Source organism: Mastomys coucha, unplaced genomic scaffold, assembly GCF_008632895.1.
Source record: "Mastomys coucha isolate ucsf_1 unplaced genomic scaffold, UCSF_Mcou_1 pScaffold7, whole genome shotgun sequence".
NCBI classification, from domain to species: Eukaryota; Metazoa; Chordata; class Mammalia; order Rodentia; family Muridae; genus Mastomys; species Mastomys coucha.
The window spans coordinates 10,001,355-10,020,166 of record NW_022196913.1 but is presented as its reverse complement, the minus strand read 5'-3'; the positions used below and the strand labels follow the sequence as shown (position 1 = coordinate 10,020,166).

At 37.2% G+C, this 18,812-nt stretch overlaps 1 long non-coding RNA gene across 2 annotated transcripts in view; it reads right to left on the bottom strand.

Annotated features, from left to right (window-relative positions):
• The window catches only part of LOC116081899, a 130,810-nt gene extending 112,951 nt beyond the window's left edge, over positions 1–17,859 (bottom strand). For both annotated transcript variants that reach the window (XR_004115078.1, XR_004115077.1), the window contains exons 1-2: positions 17,451–17,859; positions 15,991–16,190 (exon numbers count right to left, since the gene is read on the bottom strand). This is a non-coding gene — a long non-coding RNA (uncharacterized LOC116081899). The remainder of the gene's footprint in view (positions 1–15,990; positions 16,191–17,450) is intronic.
• Between the last annotated feature and the right edge of the window lie 953 nt (positions 17,860–18,812).

The window sequence follows — 18,812 nt, the reverse complement described above, 5'->3', positions numbered from 1 at the left end:
GAGTGAGCTTATTCAACAGGAAGCCTCAAAGATGACATATCAAACAAATAATGATGTAATTGTTAATACATCATTATTTCCCTAGGTCTGCTCCCTTAAGCAAATTATTGGCCCTGTCCAACTGAAATGTTAGGTTACTTCCCAGGTCAGAGATTCTAGTGTTTTCACCAGAAGGAGTTTTTCCTTACAGACCTTTATTACTTACTTTAACATTATCTATGTATAAGAGTGATGTATGGGGAAGAAAACTCACTCTCCTTATTGCTTCAAATGCCAGGCATTTTCCCAGAAAAATATTGTTATCTCAGAGAATAAGGAAGTTACAGACAAATGATACTAAGAAAAAGTGAGTCTGTTCAATGTTTTATCTGTACAATATAATTGTTTTCATGAGTTATTGAATATTTCACAGTATTTCCTTGAAAAGTAAAAAAAAAAAAAAATGAAGAACTAAGAAGACAAGATACTAGTTCAGGAAGCCTCTGAGATGGAAACATTATTATCTTACAACTGTACCCCTCTATAAATGTGCCTCACCTTCACCTTTCACTGCTGGAACAAATTAGCTGTTCTGGAACAAGATAGTGCTGGGTTTCTTATACTTTTTACAAGGAAAAAAATCATACCATTTACATTTGACTCTGTAACAGAGAAAGAAACATTATTGTTGTTGCTTTTAGTAGTATTAGAATTATAAATCACAATACTAATATGATATTTAGATGCAGCCTATGTCTTGGGCTTCCTTAGAGTATATTAGTCAATCCCCAAAAGCATCGAAATCAAGAGAAAGAGAGGAAAAGAGGTAAGGAGAAACTAGACAGTGTAACAGAAGAATACTAAGAGAAGGAGAGGAAGAGATGTACAACTCTTAAGTAGTTTCATAAAGAAGGTTACATGGCTCAGTCTGTAAAGTCTAGCTATTCAAAATGGTAAAATGAATGGGTTCTCTAGAATCAACATTTAAAAAGTCAGGAGTGATGATTCATGCTTGTTATCCAGAACTGGGAAAGTGACATAGAAGGATACGGAAGGCTCACTGGCCAACCAGCCTAGCTGAATCATTGAGCACTAGAATACTGTAGTAAAAATAAATGATATGGCATATGGATCCTCAGAAACTACAGCCAAGGTTAACTTCTGGCCTCCAGATAACATATATGCATACACACATACACACACACATGCGCACACATACACACACACAAATACACACTCCTATCTCATATGCAGTGATGAAGAGGAAAGGAAAATAATACAGGAGCACACACACTAATAAACAAGTTCACAAATTAAAAAGTCAGGGAGCATCACCTTAATGTTATTATTATCATATTTCAAGCCAGACCATGTTGAAGAACAAAGAAGTTAGAATTTGTCTCATGATATATGGTCAAAGAATTTAGAAAAATATTTTAAAACCACCAAGGCAGTGGTGAGCAGAAGAAAACACTGGAAAATTAAATAGAATCTAAACTTCAATGCCATACTCAGGATATTCCATTCTTTTCATATCAGCAAAAGCTAGTTTACTGGAGTATTAAATCAAATTATAGCTATTTGTAACTTGGTGGATTGGTATTTTTCCATGTTTTTCAAGCAAAATTTCAATGTACTGTTTTCATAATAAAGTACTAGGGCAGCTGCTCTGGAAGTAAGGCCATGAGAATAAAGATGACTGGAAGCTCTGTCAGCATGGCCTAGTATGGCGTGTATCTCATTCCCAAGAAGGACATGAACGACTCCTCTCATCAGCCAAAAGTTAGGCTTGTGTGGATTTCACAAACATCCTGTATTGTTTTAAATTATTAAGAAAATATATATACATCCAAGGTTAGAGAGATGGCTCAGTAAAAAATATATTTACCACATGAGCATAAAGATTGGTTGGCATTCAGATCCCCAGATGCTAAGTAAAGCCCAATGCAATATTGAGTATCTGTAATAGTAGTACACTAGGATGAGGCAAGAGGCAGAGGCAGGGCAATAATCAGGATCTAAAGGGCCAGCTAGCCTGTGCATACAGTACTGAACAGAAAGAGACTCTGTGTTAAGCAATGTGGAAGTGAGAACCTACACCTGATCACTTCATGTGAGTTACTTCCAAGGTCACTACAGGCACCCACCCCAACTCAAAAACACAAGATGCCAGCATAGATACTTTTAAAATATTAAGGATAGGCATATGGGAGCAGGAGAGAGAAAAGGGAAGGAGAAATAATGTAATTATATTATAATCTCATAAATTAAAAATGTAATAGATATGCTCATGAATAAGAGAAATTAATGACTTTGAAAAGTAGATTCTAAAATATGAATCTGAGGCCTTTCTGAGATGGAGAATATTTAAAGATTAAAAGTAAATTTCATTCATTTGACTTTTACTCACTTTAACAAAGTCAACTCTTTGCACTTTATCTTATTCCTGAGTCTGACAAGTATTACAATTTCACCACCTTTGAAAGGACCGCTCATTTTTATCTATAATTAGAACTTCTCAACATAACTATAAATAATTTCAAAACCAAAATACATTATACATTTCTAGCCAGCTCTAAGGAATTTGTCGGGAGTCAAAATACCAATGGTATATATTTAGTACACCAATATTTTATTTACCCAAATTGAGGGTGGGGTATGATGACATTAAGGGGATGAAACTGAGCCTTGTCACTAAAGGAAACAGAAAAGTTTGTGGTTTGTTACTTGCTCATCTCTCTTCAACAGGCCTATTTCTCACTTTCTTTCACTTGGTGCCTTCGTATATTTACATCTCATGCTTTTAAGTTGTCTAACTTTTTCAGCAAATGACTTTAGGAATACTAGAATTTTATCAAAATCAGCAGACTTTTGTTTAAGACACTTAATAATAATTTTGGAGCACTTAATACCTGTAAAGACCATGGAGAAACAAAATAAAGTAGCAATAAAATAGAAACAAAATACAAATAATCATTGTAGATCATAGGATTTAAGAAATCCTTAAATTATTTCTTTATTTTTGACTGATATATTAATTCCTGTTATTTAACTCAAAATTCATTACATGTATGTATAAAATTTTCAAAGGACAAATGTAGATTATTTTATTAAAAATTCAGCAAATAAGTAGAACTGCCAAATATAATGAAGCTGTCAAAATGGTACACAAAATACACTAGCATCTGGGCGATGGTGGTGCATGCCTTTAAACCCAGCACTTGGGAGGCAGAAGCAGGCAGATTTCTGAGTTCAAGGCCAGCCTGGTCTACAGAGTGAGTTCCAGGACAGCCAAGGCTATACAGAGAAACCCTGTCTCAAAAACAAACAAACAAACAAAAAAATACACTAGCAGATATATTTTTTTTCAAGAAAGAATAACACAAGACCTGCCCACCACCATTCTATAAGGTACTGACAGGAAAAGACACCCAGAGACCCACCTGCAGCAATGCCACATAGTGGGATGTAGACATCTAGAGACCCGTTTGCTGCCACATGTGGTGGATAAATGGGGGAAAACGAGAAGCAGAATACTTTAGGCATTAAGAAGAAAGACAGAACTGGAGATGTGAGGGTGGGAAGGAACAGCCTTTTGTGAGTAGCCAGCCCTGCCACCTGAGACCATGGTGAAGTCCCAGCCCTTTGTTGCTGCTTAGGGCCACATCTGGATCAAGGGCTACATCTGCATCATGTCCATGGCCAGGCAACAGCAAGTGTTGGGGGTTCATGTCCCTGGCTCATTTTACTATTAGAGACCATGAGGATGTCCTAGGTCTGGACAGTCAACTGGGACCATATGGATTTCCGAAGACTGTGTAGAACTGGCCAGGGTCCTCACTGGCTGTGGCAGTCTGGAAAGCTGGCCACACCTCTTACTAGTGGCAACACTCAGGAGAGTAGGCCCTGTCCCTCACCTGGGCAACACATGCTCCTCACCACTTGAAGCAATCAGACAAATGGGGAGAATTGGCTTCTTGGGTCATCAGAGCAGGAGAGCTATCCCTGCTCCTCACTTGCTTTTGTACTTTGGAGAGCAGCAGTCTCTGTATCTCATCCAGGCAGCACAGCAGAGCTGACCCTGGTTGTGGGAATGTAGGTGAGAGCAAGGAAGAGCTGACCCTACCACTTGTTTGCCATCAGGTAGGTTGGGCTTGAGGATGATCTCTCTGCCCCGTTATCACCTAAAACAGTCAGGAGAGCCAGCCTCAGGATCATGAGAGCAGAAGATCTGTCCCTGCCCCTTACTGGATGTAGCATTTGGAAAGCGGATTCTACACCTCTCTTCACTAGCACAGTAGAACTAGCCCTGATAGAGAAGACACAGGTGAGCAGACCCCATGGTTGTGAAAGTGGGAATGCTGGCTCAGTCTCTAGCAAGCTGCAGCACTTGGGAGAGTGAGCCCTGTACCTTGACTAGGCAGCACAGTGAAGTTGGCTGTGGAGGCATGGGTACAGGTGAGCTGGCCCCAAGGATATGAAATTATGGAATAAGGAGAGCTGACCCAACCTCCTACTGATGATGGTAAGCCATCAGGCTGACCATCCAGGCCCAGATCCACCTGAGTTGGCCCACCCCCAAATGTACATCATCTTTGGACTGTTGATGCATCTGAAAGGCCCAGTCAGGCTAATCCAAAGCTGCAGAATCTCCATGACACAACAGGATAACTGGGTGGATTCCCAATGAAGTTCGAGTATAGATAGTATAGAGGTAGCCAGAGGCCTGGAACCAGACCAATGACTCATTGCAATGAAGACTTACAAGTAAAGATGTGTGGACAGAGGGATAATGTGGGAATCACTGTGACACACTACAGCTTCTATGACAAGATATTCTCTGTGTTTTATTTATTATATTTTTTCTTTGTGTTTTTTAATTTACTTTTGTGCAGAAAGTTACAAGGACTAAGGGAGGATTTGAGGGGACAGAGATATGAGTAGGACTGGGGTGCATGTTATGAAACTCACAAAGAATCAATAATATGTTAAAAAGAGGGAAATGAGGAAAGAGAAAGAGAAAAAGAGACAGAAAAGAAAGAAAAAGAAAAAAGAAATTAACTCTGATGTCTCTTTAAAACTTTAAGCAGTTAAAGGCTCTGGTATGGGAGACTCTTATTTCCTAACTTTGACAATGAGAGGATGGATGTATTTGTGAAGGTCTCCCCCTGGAAGGGTAAATGCAGAATTGTTCTTACACCATTGTTTCTGAGACACACACGGGCCTTTCCCTCCAGCCTGCTCTATGTTTATCTTAGAATCACCGACAGGAATACAAATGTATATATAGCGATGGAGACACCAATTAATATTGGCCATTGTTCACAGAGTAACATTTCTGTAGTTTTAATTCTATTGTTTACATGCAGCAGCATTCAGTATATTTCAATGTCACTGTAAACACATACTCAGTTTATATAGGAATATTTATTGAGTGCCAGTAGATGTCAAGCCTAGGCTCAGGCTTTTTGGATTTTACAGATAATGAAGGCAGGCAGTTCTATCCTCGTGATGCTGCAATGGTGAACTCTGGGAAAGACAAGGGATGCCTTGGAGAGTCAGAAATTCTGATTTTCGAGAAAAGAAAGCTATCACCTGAAGCACAGGCCTGGAAAGCCAGCGACTGCTCAAGGGACTTCCAGATGTTCTAGGACAGAACACACTGCACCAAGGCGGGGCTAGCAGCTTTCTTGCTGAGTGTCAGGACATCCCTAATGTGAGGGGGTGTGACATCAAAGCATAGCTCACACTTAAACCATTGATGCCCTTTGTTCTACCTCTTTGAATGGCAGGCCTTGACCAAGCGAACACCCCATGACCCTGACATTTGTTGAGATTTGCAAATACATCTCTAACTCTTCACCTATTTTCCCATGAAGCACATGTGCTGTGTTCTTCTGTATGGAAAACTGGCATGAATCTGAAAGAATGATGAGAGGCCTTCCATGCAACAGCATTTTAAGTTTTGGAAAAAACATGTTTCGTTCAGATGCACAATACAAAAGCTTCACCTTCTCCCTAGGCTCTGTACTTTATCATTCTGTCTTCCTTGTTCACATTTTCCCTGTTTACTTCCAGTACACACGCTGATTATATTAGAAAATTCCAACTTAAGGAACCTTTTTAACTATACTTAAAATGTGTGTGTGTGTGTGTGTGTGTGCGTGTGTGTTGTGTGTTATGTTCATATTTCTGTGTGCATATTCAAGTCTTCATATTCATGTATGATGGATGGATATAGAGGTCAGATATCTATATAGTGTGTCTTCCTCAATACCTCTCCATTCTTCCTGTTTTTTGAGACAGGGTCTCTCTCACTGAATCTGGAGTTTACCCATTCATATAGGCATGCTTGCTGGAGAGCTGCAGAGACACATCCAAACCCCCACACCCAGCTCTGGGTTTATACATACTCATCACTATGCTGGGCTCTCTATACAGGAACTGAGAGTCCTCATGCTTACAAAGCAGGCACTTTAGATACTAAGCCATCTTTCCAGCCCTTCAAGGAATCTTTTTATAGTTAGCCACAAGCAGCTTTTGAATTGAGAGACTTTATTATCATTAATTATTATTACTATTATTGTTGTTGTTAATTTAACCTGATTCTGATATTGTGTGAATCATGAAATCCTGGAGCATGGTGATGGATGCCAGATTACGTCATCTACTAGCTGACTCTCAGTGGCATCTGTAAGCTTCTGCATAAATTGTAAATGAATGTTTTCTTTGCCAAATGTCTGCAGCAGGAAGGCAGGAAGTAAAAACATATTCAGACTCTTGCTGCCACCGAGTATTCTAGGAATGAAATATTAGATGGCTGTAGGAGAAATACAAATTTTATAAGGGACATGGTGACACATGCATTATCAACTCCTCTAACACTCTCATCAGTCTTCCAACACAGAAATAATGGAGGTCAGCAACATATCTTCCTCCACTTCAAGCTTAGTGCTGGAGGTATAAGTATAATGCAGAAATCAAAGACATGATTTCTGGAAAGACATTTGTTTGGATGTTTTTGTTTTCCTTGAAAGGCTGAACAGTGCCCTTTGGCTAATCTTTGCATGATTTTGGCATGCATCATCTGAAGTATATGAGTGATCTAGATTTTGACTCTGCAGATTGAAAAAGATTAACTTCTCCACAAAACATCAATTTCATGGGTGAGATGCTGTCTGATTATCATTCCATTCTGCTTCCTGTGACCCCAAAATACTGTGTAAATAGAAAGCTGAATTTCACTCATTTTTACTTTTATCTTTCATCCTCTACATTATCTTTAAGATCTTCTTAGACCTCAAGCAACATGAACATCAATGAGAATTTCTTGTGTAATATGAATACCTACTATATGATTATGAATACAAAGCAATGGTTAGGGGTGTTTGACAAGAGCCTCCTCAATTCCACTGAGGTTTTGTAATCAATAAAACTGGGGAGTCATCACTGTTTACATATGTTCCCCTTCAACATGAATATCTCTTCTTCACCATTCAGGATGCTGTTAGAATGTTCCCATGTATATGTGTTGGAGAAACATGCAGAAAGGGGTGGAGCTAAGAGGGTGATGGGATCTTCTAGCATCTCTTCACTTTTCATGAGGGGTGAGGGTATATTGTGAGAAATCGGGTACTTGGCACAAGAATGATCTTGGTGTGTCTCTGAAGTGGTTCAGTACGTGAAGTCTCCAAGGTTCATAGATGTGCTCTTTATGCAATCTTCATATTCTGTGCACATGCTTTTCTCATCTGCTTCTCTCTTGGTTTCTTTCTTTTTTTTTTTTCCACATGCTATTGTTTAATACTACACACAACACAAAATCTAAATGCCCATCCAAGGGCCATGATTAATTAACTTACAGTGTAATAATATAAGGGAATTATATGTAGCTATTAAAAAGAATGAGGTAGTTTTATGTATGCTGAGATAAAATTATCTCCAATAATCACTTTATAAGTTTTTTTAAATCCATAACTCCAGTGTGTTTTGAACAAGATGTCTTGACAAGCAGATGTTTGCATATATACATATTTGTAAATAAACATATAATTGCACACTCTCTTGGTTTCTTTAGGAGTTATATGAGATGTTGAACACAAACCCAGAACAGAAAGTTTCCTCAGAGTAAAAAAACAAAAACAAAAAAAGAAAAAGAAAAGTGGAAAAGAAGGTTGAAGCCACCAAATGGAGACATACTGTGTCTTTGACTTTATTTCCTACAGATAGAGAGGATTTCAAACACGTTCACTGTTACTAAAACTTGCAAAGCGTATACACAGTCCTTCTGTCAAGGTGACTTCATAACTGACAAAATAGACAGGATACGAAATCTGGGTGTTGACTTTCTATAATATTCACACTATAAATAATGAAACACCACCCATCTCTACAAGGCAACAAATGATAATTTCCACACTGTCAGTAATAAGGAAATTTATAAAGAAGATAACTGTAAACACAGAAACAATAAGAGCAGTCTCTGCCACCGCACCCCTAAAGTTGACTGCAGCTGCAGGGAGGCAGACTCAGACAATGGCATCATAATGTTTCCTCATTTCTGCACCCATTCATTTACAGCTAATAATTAAAAGATTAGGCACTCCATGTCTTCCCACCATGAGGTACAAAGGCCTTCTGGCCACACCCTGATGACATGGGCTTCCCACATAGTGAGTCATTTACAGAATTCAGGACTTGGAATCTGCCAAAGGAATCCAGAACTATTAAAGGTGCTTCTTGTGAGCCTACTATAAGGATTTGTTTTGGATTTAAGTTAAATGTTAGAGAATTCTAACACTTTCTTTGTCAATTTTATTAAACTATGACAAAGGGAAGCTTGGGAAGTTTCTAGAGACAAGGAAACAGATAAGCCCTCTGGAGTGATCTATTCAAGAACATTGTGAATTACAGTGATATTTTGTCAACACTATCAAACTTGCAACTTAATTACTAGAGAAGTACAAAGTTTTGAATCTGATTTTTGTTATAAATAAATGATGACTAAGTAGATATGTTTAGTTTGATCAAATGGTTACACAAGGCATATATCCACTGAAAGAACATATAACAATATTCATATAGGTGGCACTTGAGATATACATTAGTTAAAATAAATCTAATTTAATATGGTAAATGATATGTATAAATATGATAGATATAGAAAGATAGATAGATAGACAGACAGATATAGATAGATAGATAGATAGATAGATAGATAGATAGATAGATAGATAGATAGATAGATAGAGATAGATAGAAAGATAGATAGATAGATGACAGTGAGTGCGCAGACAGGCAGGCAAACAAAGCTAGATGGCCAATAAATGATTGATAAAGAGAATAGACATAGTGACTAGATAGGCTTATGTGTGTGTTAAAAAGATAATAGATTGATAAACAGTGAATGGGTTATTGATAGATCAATGATTTCTCGATAGAAACATACTTACGTACACACACATACATACATACATACATACATATATACATATGCATGGACAGAGACCAAAGACAATAGAAAGTTGGAAGCTAACAACAGTAACTGTTCATGGGATTTATTTTGTAGCGTCCTGTTTATATCAGATACTTGGGTTGTTGGGTTGTTTTTAGACCTCTTCCATGTACTGTTGAGGACGCCTACATTCGACTCTGCGTAGTGAGTCTGCATCACTCTTGAGATTAACCAACCAATACCCAGAAAGAAATGTTGATATCATTTCATACATTCATTGTTCTCAAACTTTTGGTTCTAGACATTATCTTTCTTTAGTTCAGAATATTCAATTTACTCTCTGAGGCTAGCGTTTACTCTGATGCAAACTTTCAATTATAAAGCAACTTTATTTTCATTTGGACTGTTCTTAGTCTCCTCAGAAGTGCTAAAAGTTTCAGGTACAATCATCTGTGTGGCAAAAAGGATCATTTCTATTTTTATAAAATATCATTATGGAAAAATTTAAACAAACAAAACTTAATTCTTTATATTATCATAAAAACTTTAATGTGCAGGAAGGACATTCCATTCTTAGAGAGGCCTTATTTAAATTGGTGGTCAAACAAGACTCTTTTTATAAAAAAAATGTGAAAGATATAGAAATACAAGAATAATATGGTCAAATATAAAACTATGTGGCAATACAATCATCTATTCTATTAGGATACTGCATGCTTTATATTTTCAAGACTTATTCTATTTATAGCATATAAATGTGTATGTGTGTATGAGTGTGTGTGTGTGTGTGTGTGTGTGTATGTATGTGTGTATGCGTGTGTGCATACCTCGTATGTAAGCATTCCTCTGAGGCCGTGGAAGGCATCTGATTCCTTGGAGCTTGAGTTATAGGCATTCCTGAAGTACCTAATGTGAGTGAGAGAGTCTGAGATCTGCCTCTCTGGCAGAGTAAAATCATGTTCATAACTCCTGAGCCACCTCAGCTCTGTCATCCTTTTCTTCCTCCTTAACACTACTATACACTATCTGCCTTTAAAAAATATGCTGTGAATTTGGATCCTTCTCACTTGCTCCTTTCTTAGCCTCTTAATAAGTCCATCCCTGATGCATTCTCTGTTTTAAGCACTGTCTTAATGTGTTCTGCCCACCTAGGGCTTGTTCTCCTTCCTATGGAGCATTTGATAAAGTATTCACAGTATTAAACTCAATTTATGCATTGCTCCTATGCCTTGTGATGATTGTTGTTGTTATTGTTGTTGTTGTTGTTAGATTGGTTTAAAGTTATTCTCTTATGGACATTAAAATGCTTTCTACATAATGCATTATATGATATAGAATATGTATTCTTCTAAATGTTCAAGTTTTTGGCATTTCTGTCTATTTCTGTTGCTAAATTTTAATTTTTGTAAGGTTTGAAGTAGAAATAAATCAACCTTTTTTTTTCAGGGATTACAAAACATTCAGCACTACTGGAAAAGTAGTGACTCATTTCACCTTTAATCTGCCGAAAGATCTTCCTAAATCCATGGCATACATTCAATCTTAAGAGAATTAAGTTTACTTTTATGAAATTCCTCTGCCTAATAATTGCATAAAAGGTTTGTGAGCCACTAATGGACAATGTTAAGACAAAGCCTGGCCTTCTGCTCATAGAATGAGAATGAAATACTATAATTGGAGTATCAGATGATAGACACCTTTAGGGTTTACACTCCTGACTAAGTTTCTCTTACTGTCCCAGGATTATGGGGATATGCCACTTTGCGGGCATTGTTTTCCAAAAATACCTTTTGCGGTGACAGGGAAGGGTTCATTGAATTTATTTTGCTTACACTTTCTATGTAAATTCTATTGTACCAGAACATTCCAAGCACTTATGAAGAATACACAGAACTGAATTAATTATGGAGTGTTTTGGGCACTCTGAAAGTGCATCTTTCTGTGTTTTGGAATGGTATATATAAACAACTGGAAAATATTTTGAGGAAATTAAACAACTGAAATTTAAAAGAAAAAAATCTCAAAAATGGAAATTTGAAGGTTTTGCCACTCGTATGCATCCAAGATGAATTTTTGGACATGATGAGAGTTGAAAACATCTTCAGGTCTTAAATTAATCAAGACCCTCTTTGTTTGTGTTTTATTTGTTTATTCATTTGTTATTTGGCAAAGAAAGATAGTGGCAAAATAGGATACAATGTTAGGTTGCAATGCTTCCTCCTGAGGCCTCAGGGGGTACAGCCTCTTCTCCTTTCTGGTAGCCTGTGGCCATTACACAGTATTCCTTTTGGATACTAGTCAGTTGTGGTACATTGGATGCTGAACTTAATCTGTTCACTACTGAAATTTCTGAAAGGTATGATTCAGGGATAGGATAGACTCTACTCGGAGTTGAGTGTTTCAAAGTAATCAATATTTTTAAATAATATATGCATATAATATGTAGGAAATGGGTATATAGAATCTAGTTTAATACATAAATGTACACATTGATTTATATGTTATCCACATATCTAGCTAAATGTATGTATTCAAATAAACAAGTCATACCAGAAAGTCCACCATTTGCTGATGGAAATTTGAGTAACCCATTTTTGGTTTTCCTGTTCTTAGAACTATTGACTTCTTCAAATTTTATTCAATGATTTTGTTTTTGACAAACAGACTGGCAAAAAAATATGTTTGAGAAACAAGAAAGGAAGAAATAAAGAAAAAATTCTTCTTTGAATAGTTTAAGCTTAGTACATGCCTAAGTTCAAAAGATCCCCTCCCTCCATTTCCGAGGAGAAAGGAACACTGCAGGTGTGACCAATGCTGACAGACACGGCTGCCCCCTTCTGTCCATTTTCTGTAAGGATCCAATGATTCCTGGCCTTTTGTTGCATGAAACCTCTGAAGGAACTGATTTTGATATTACAAATGTGTTAGCTGCATCCTTAGAACATTTGAGGCTCAGGAGAAAGCAAAAGATCCTTAAAAACATAAAATTAAGATGTACATTCTTCATGTTTGTCTTCTTAGTATAATATAATCAGAATAAAAGCATGGGCTTCATCTTTTTTTTTTATTAGATATTTTCTTTATTTAAATGTCAAATGATATCTCCTTTCCCGGTTTCCCCTCTGAATAAAATAAAATAAAATAAAAACCTGTTCCCTCCCACTTCATCCTTAATAACACAAACAGAAGTGGATAAATTTTCTTTGGCTTTTAAAAAATTGTATTAGAAAGCTGTTAAGATGGCTCAGTAGGTAAAAACATCTGTCTTCATACCTGACCTCAGCTCCATCCCTTGAACCCAGGCCATGGAAGAGAAGAAACAACTCTGTGGTGCACATGTTCCTGCATACATGCATGCACGCATGTGCACACACACACACACACACACAAACACACAATAAATAAATAATAAGTAGATTATGATGATGAAGATAGATAGATAGATAGATAGATAGATAGATAGATAGATAGATAGATAGATAAAATATAAACTTTAAAAGGTATATAAGGGCTGGGCGGTGGTGGCGCGTGCCTTTAATCCCAGCACTTGGGAGGCAGAGGCAGGTGGATTTCTGAGTTCGAGGCCAGCCTCATCTACAGAGTGAGTTCCAGGATAGCCAGAGCTACACGGAAAAACCCTGTCTCGAAAAACAAAAAAACAACAACAACAAAAAAAATAGGGTATATAAGGGCTGAGAGGATGGCTCGATGGATTACATGTTTATTGTTCAGGCAAATGAGCCAAATATGGTTCCTGAGAATCCACATAAAACCACAGCTGTGGGCCTATAATTTCAGACAGGAAGGACACTAGTCAAACAGTAAGCTAGGACAGTTAAGGACTTTGCCTCATAATATAAGGTGGCAAGGGAGAGGGGATGTTACCAAACATTGAATTCTGATCTCCATGTGCACAGACAAATCTACCATAAAGAACAACAATCTACCATAAACATACAAAAACTTATACATCATCAATATCTGTAAGTATATAGTGTAGTATACCTTGAAAGAGTGAATATAGTAAAGTAAAGGTTATTAATGTTGGATTATATCTTTATATGTATTTACCATAATCTAGTAATAGTAATCCAAACTAACACATTAATACATGTACCATATAAAATATTTAATATACATTGTAATATGCATATGTATGCACACTTACATATCAGTGTAAATGTAGTTATACATGTGTCTGTATAGTTTAAAGGCTATAGCATACAATGCAGTATATGTATATATTATATATAATATATATATACATACAGTAATATACACTAAATGTACACATACACATTTGCATGCACTACTGCATTACTAACACCTGTATTTCGTGCTATAGTTTGTAAGAGCTTTTTCTCAACTTGAAGTTTCAGTTAGTTTTCAAAGTTCACACAGCCAAGCTTTATTATTATTACTAATTATTGCAGTGTTTCTTCATAGCCAGTTTGATGCAGCAAAGTCTTTTGATCCATAGGCTTACAAACACAATCTGATTACAGCCAGAAAAGGCATTGTAGCCAAACTCCTTTCTTACAAATGATCTGAAAAATTCTATTGAATTCATTTGATGCTTGTTTAGGCAATATGATAGCTTTGTCTTACACATATTAAAAAGCAAGATCAAAATTAATAATTTAGAAAATCAATAAAATTAAAAGGAAAAAGCAACAAAATTATTCTGAAACTAATCTAATCTTGACATTTTCCCCAACCGTAAATACAGGCCCTTGTCAAGGGTCACTATTCTGTGAAGGCTTCCTTCTGCCTTGAGTTAGGTGCATATACACTGACATATAAAAATGCAGCCTTTCAGTTTCTCTCCCTTCAAGGTCTTAAATCTGTTTTGAAACCCTATGATAATTGTTGTAAATATTAGGTCACCTATCTGAGAAGTGATTCAGAAATATGTTGGCTTATGAAATGATTAGAAAGGTGTCATTTTCAAATATAGCCCTGTGTAGTACTCTTTGCCAGGTATTGGGTTCATATACAATTCTCAGTAGTATTTGGAGCTACAGACAGGATTTCCTGAACCTTTCCTCAGACAGACAGATGAGGTTGCCTTTGCCTTACCACAGAATTATGCTATAATTTCCTGAAAATAAAGAAATAAATCTTGAGAATCAAATGAGATATATTGTGCAAAAAAGAAAAAGATAATAAAATGCAAAAAGCCTAATGCAGGCATCTGGCATCAAAACATCTCACTCCTCCTGAATCCCAGTAACTGAGTTGACATTCAGTTTCCTCTCCTTTCACGGACAATTAAGTTTTAACCAAGTACATGGTGGAAATGTCAATACCGGGCACAATTTAACTGGAAGAGTCACCAATGCTGCCTTTTATTAGTTTCTTGTACAGTGCACCCAGAATAGATATTTGATCTAAAGAGTGATAATATCTTTAATGCACTATTTATCATGGATTAACAATCTGTTTATACTCACTCATATCAATTGAGATAATCAAGTTTTAAGAGACAGAAAAATTGTGACTTTTTTTTTTTCCTGGCCAAGAATAAAAGAATAGTAGCATGTACTAGAATAGCAGCTTTGGCTTTAGAGATTGACTTTTGTAACCTGACCACCAGAGTCAGCTGATTTTGCTTTTCAGGATAGGTGTGCATAACAAAACTCAATACATTCAGGATGACAAGATGAAAGGGCTTTCTGAAGTTCAAGGAGGTGAGCTAAGAGCAGAAGGTCTCAAGTGGATCCCATTAACTGCATGACCTCTAGGCAGGTGCTCCTGCTCACTCTGAGAAATTGTGAGTAGTTGAAATAGCAAGGACTGTAGAAACTCTGGGGTAGGAACTTACCAGATGGAGAGAATTGAAGTGGGGCATCAGTGCTTTGTCCCATGTAAGAAAAAAATGACCAGGGGCAGCAAATATGAGAAGTCATCACCATCCCAAGACCTAAAGCTCTAAAACTTTATGTGCATACCAAAGTAGGGTTTTTGATCACTGGAGCTGTGTCTCCCAAAGACCAAAATTATGGCATACCAATCTAGAGGGAATAAGATGTCTGTCTCCTATGGCTTACCTGCATCTTTGAATGTACCTCCATTGAGATGCCAAACATCTCAATGCTTGAGCAGTTCAGCAAGATAAATAAGCTTCATTTTCCACAAACTACACCAGAGAGTATATAGAATTAACTCGTACATATAAAGGTGAAACAGAAGAAGAAAGAAGAAGAAGAAGAAGAAGAAGAAGAAGAAGAAGAAGAAGGAGGAGGAGGAGGAGGAGGAGGAGGAGGAGGAGGAGGAGAAGAAGAAGAAGAAGAAGAAGAAGAAGAAGAAGAAGAAGAAGAAGAAGAAGAAGAAGAAGAAGAAGAAGAAGAAGAAGAAGAAGAGGTGGAGGGAAGGGGAGGGGGAAGGGGAGTGGAAAGGGGAGGGGGAAGAGGAAGAGGAAAAGGAAGAATAACAACAAGAACAGGAACAACAACAACAACAACAGCTATGCCCATAATCTATAGTTCACAGCTATTCAAAGTCATCAGTAAAGGTCTACCTGAACCTTTGTAGAGTTTTGTATGACCATGGTCTACCTTCTCCTTCCTCCTCTACTTCTTTAGTCCCATCTTCTGATTTCCTTGCCTGAATCTTCACTTCTTCTGCTCTCTCCTCTTTCTTCTCTCCTTCCCTTTATCCATTCTGCTGTTGTTTTTCCTTATTGCTTGTCTCTCTCTTACTCTTTCTGGAATTCTAGTTGACCAATGGGAATCAGGGTCCCCTCACATGGTTAGGTCTGTCAGCAGATGAGAACACAGGCACTGTGGATCATGCATGGAATTTGCTGAACGTAGTCTAAGAGCTGAATCTTATAAATTAATGGCATAAGAAAATAAATGATTCAATAAGCAAAAGTCATATTAAAGCCAACAATGTACTTTTTCTCATTCAAAACAAGAGTTTGACTATATTATTTTGATGAAATGATATTTTGTGACCAAAACAGCCAAAGAAAAAGGAAGGCCAAAGCTCCTTTTTAATTAACTGAAGCTGTATTTCAGATATAAATGCATAGAGAAAGCCACTTCATGATGTATTAGTGATTATACAAGTGGTTGCATTTAATAAACTCATAATCTGAGGACTGCCTCTCTGGTTCTGTGAATACTGAAATAAGAAAATTTCTACAATTGAAGGTGAAAATTAAGCTGAGAACATTGCTCTATTAATAGAGTACAAGCCTAGTATATACAGAGTCTTGGGTTCAATGCCTAACACCCCTTAAACCAGGCAAGGTGGTATAATGTCTCTAATCCTCATATAAGAGAAATATAGAGTATTAAAAGGTAAAGACTAGCTTCAGTTACTATACCACCTTTTTCCAATATTTTCTATTTTTTTCTTCAACTTTCTGAAAAGCTACTGTTATTGAGAAGGTACAAGAAAGAGCCGTATATGCAGATTCATAGAGCTGATTTCATCAACCACTCTACTTTATAAGCACAATGAAGTCAGCCTTTCTCCAAGGCACCCTTTGGCTTCTTGGGTGATCCATGTAAATGGCCCCCAAGGGCTTTGTTTTAGTTCTGGTCTTGTGACTCACAGGCTCAGCATGGCATTCTTCTTGTTCTGCTCCTGTCTTTGCTATTTACAGTACAGCAATGAACACCTCTCCTGTTCACTGCCTGAGGTAGCTCCAACAATCTCATACTCCTCCTTATCTGTTCTTGGCTGACACATGGATTATTTCTTGTGTTGGCGGCAGTTGCTAGTGTGCCTTGGCAATATGAACTAAGCTGGATTCATATTACTCCGAGAATAGAGTTGGCTTGAATTCTGTTAGGCCAAGGTTGCATCACAATCCAGTACATTCATACGCCTGGATAATCTGGGCACTGTTGAAGAATCAAATCCCATTTCTTTCTAATATCCTTGCCTTCTACCCAGTCTCCATTTCTATCTATGAAACCATGTGTAGAAACACATATTCACATAAATATATATTGGTTTTGCTTAAATTTGTATTTAACTGCCACTACATCTTATAGCTACCTACCATTTAGAAAAGAAAATGATTTTACAATTGTAAAGTGCTGCATGATAGGATGTTTCTGTGTCTTTTCTCATAGCTTCAATATTCTTCAATTTGTCACAGAAGAGTTTTGACTTAAAACTTTAAAATGTTTATTTAATTTTAAAAAGCAGTCTAAATAAAACCATTTAGAATAATTTAGAACATTTTTGGCATAGTAATGACACAAATAGGCATTTTTTAAAAGAATAATAACTCGCAGGCACCTGCAAATGACCTCAACTATCCTATTTTTCCCTCCTTGCATTTATGACTTCTATCAGTATTTCCCAGATTTTCCTCTTCCTGTAAACATGAGCTGCCAGACCATTTAAGGAAGTTAACTCTCTGAGCTGACTCTCCCAGGATCCTTGTTTTCAGAAGAAAAAGGCAAATCCTTTGCCCTAGTTGCTCCCTCCCCCTCTCCACACCCCACCCCACCCGCATACCAAATCCAAATAGCTCTTGGGACAGGACAAACCCCACTGTAAAGTAAACACTTAACAGGATGTCTCACATAGCAACAGTCTCCAGGCACCAGAGGCATGAGTCATGCTGAGCACGTGGATGGCTGCTCCTCTCCAGGGTTTACCAAGATCTGACTCAAGGGTGGAGTCCAATTACAGAGACATTTCACAGGGCTCAGCACACTGGTGATGTCAGCTGATCTAGTTACAGTTGGGGGATCAGCGGGATTCAAACAAGAGGAGTGTTCATTCAGAGTTCCAGTCAGAGATTCCAGAGGCCCTGCCAAGTAAATGGAGGTTGCAATGAAAAAGCCACCTATAATAGAAAGTACTGGAAGTCCGGTTTAGCTGTTGCTCCGGGAGCAAACAGATCTCTGTTATTATGTGATTTGTCACTTCAGGGCAGTGTGGGGAACACCAGACTAGGTTTCACTGGCTGCTTGGCTTTCTTGATGTTTATATGTTAAGAGATCTGTTGGAGGAAAGGGTCTATTTTTACTCATCATTGCTTCCCCATCTGTTTTGCTATTTTCTATAAACAGAGATTAGCGTCCTGCGCGTGAGCCTATTTTAATCAGTGAACTAGCAGAGCCAAAGAGTAACAGGATGATATGAACATTCTGTTTCACAACAGAGCTTGTAATTCCTGAAGGACCTCCAAGCTATTCAAAAGAGGACAGCTTTAAAAAAAATAACCCTGAAGGAGCATTACAACCACTTTAATGAATACATTTAATGAATAATACATATATTTATAAAATCAAGCATATACACACACATATAAACACACACACATAAAATCTTGAGGGAAATAATATTCTCATAAAATTCTTACCATACTTATTTGTTCTGTTCTCTTTGTTCTCTATATGATTTAAAA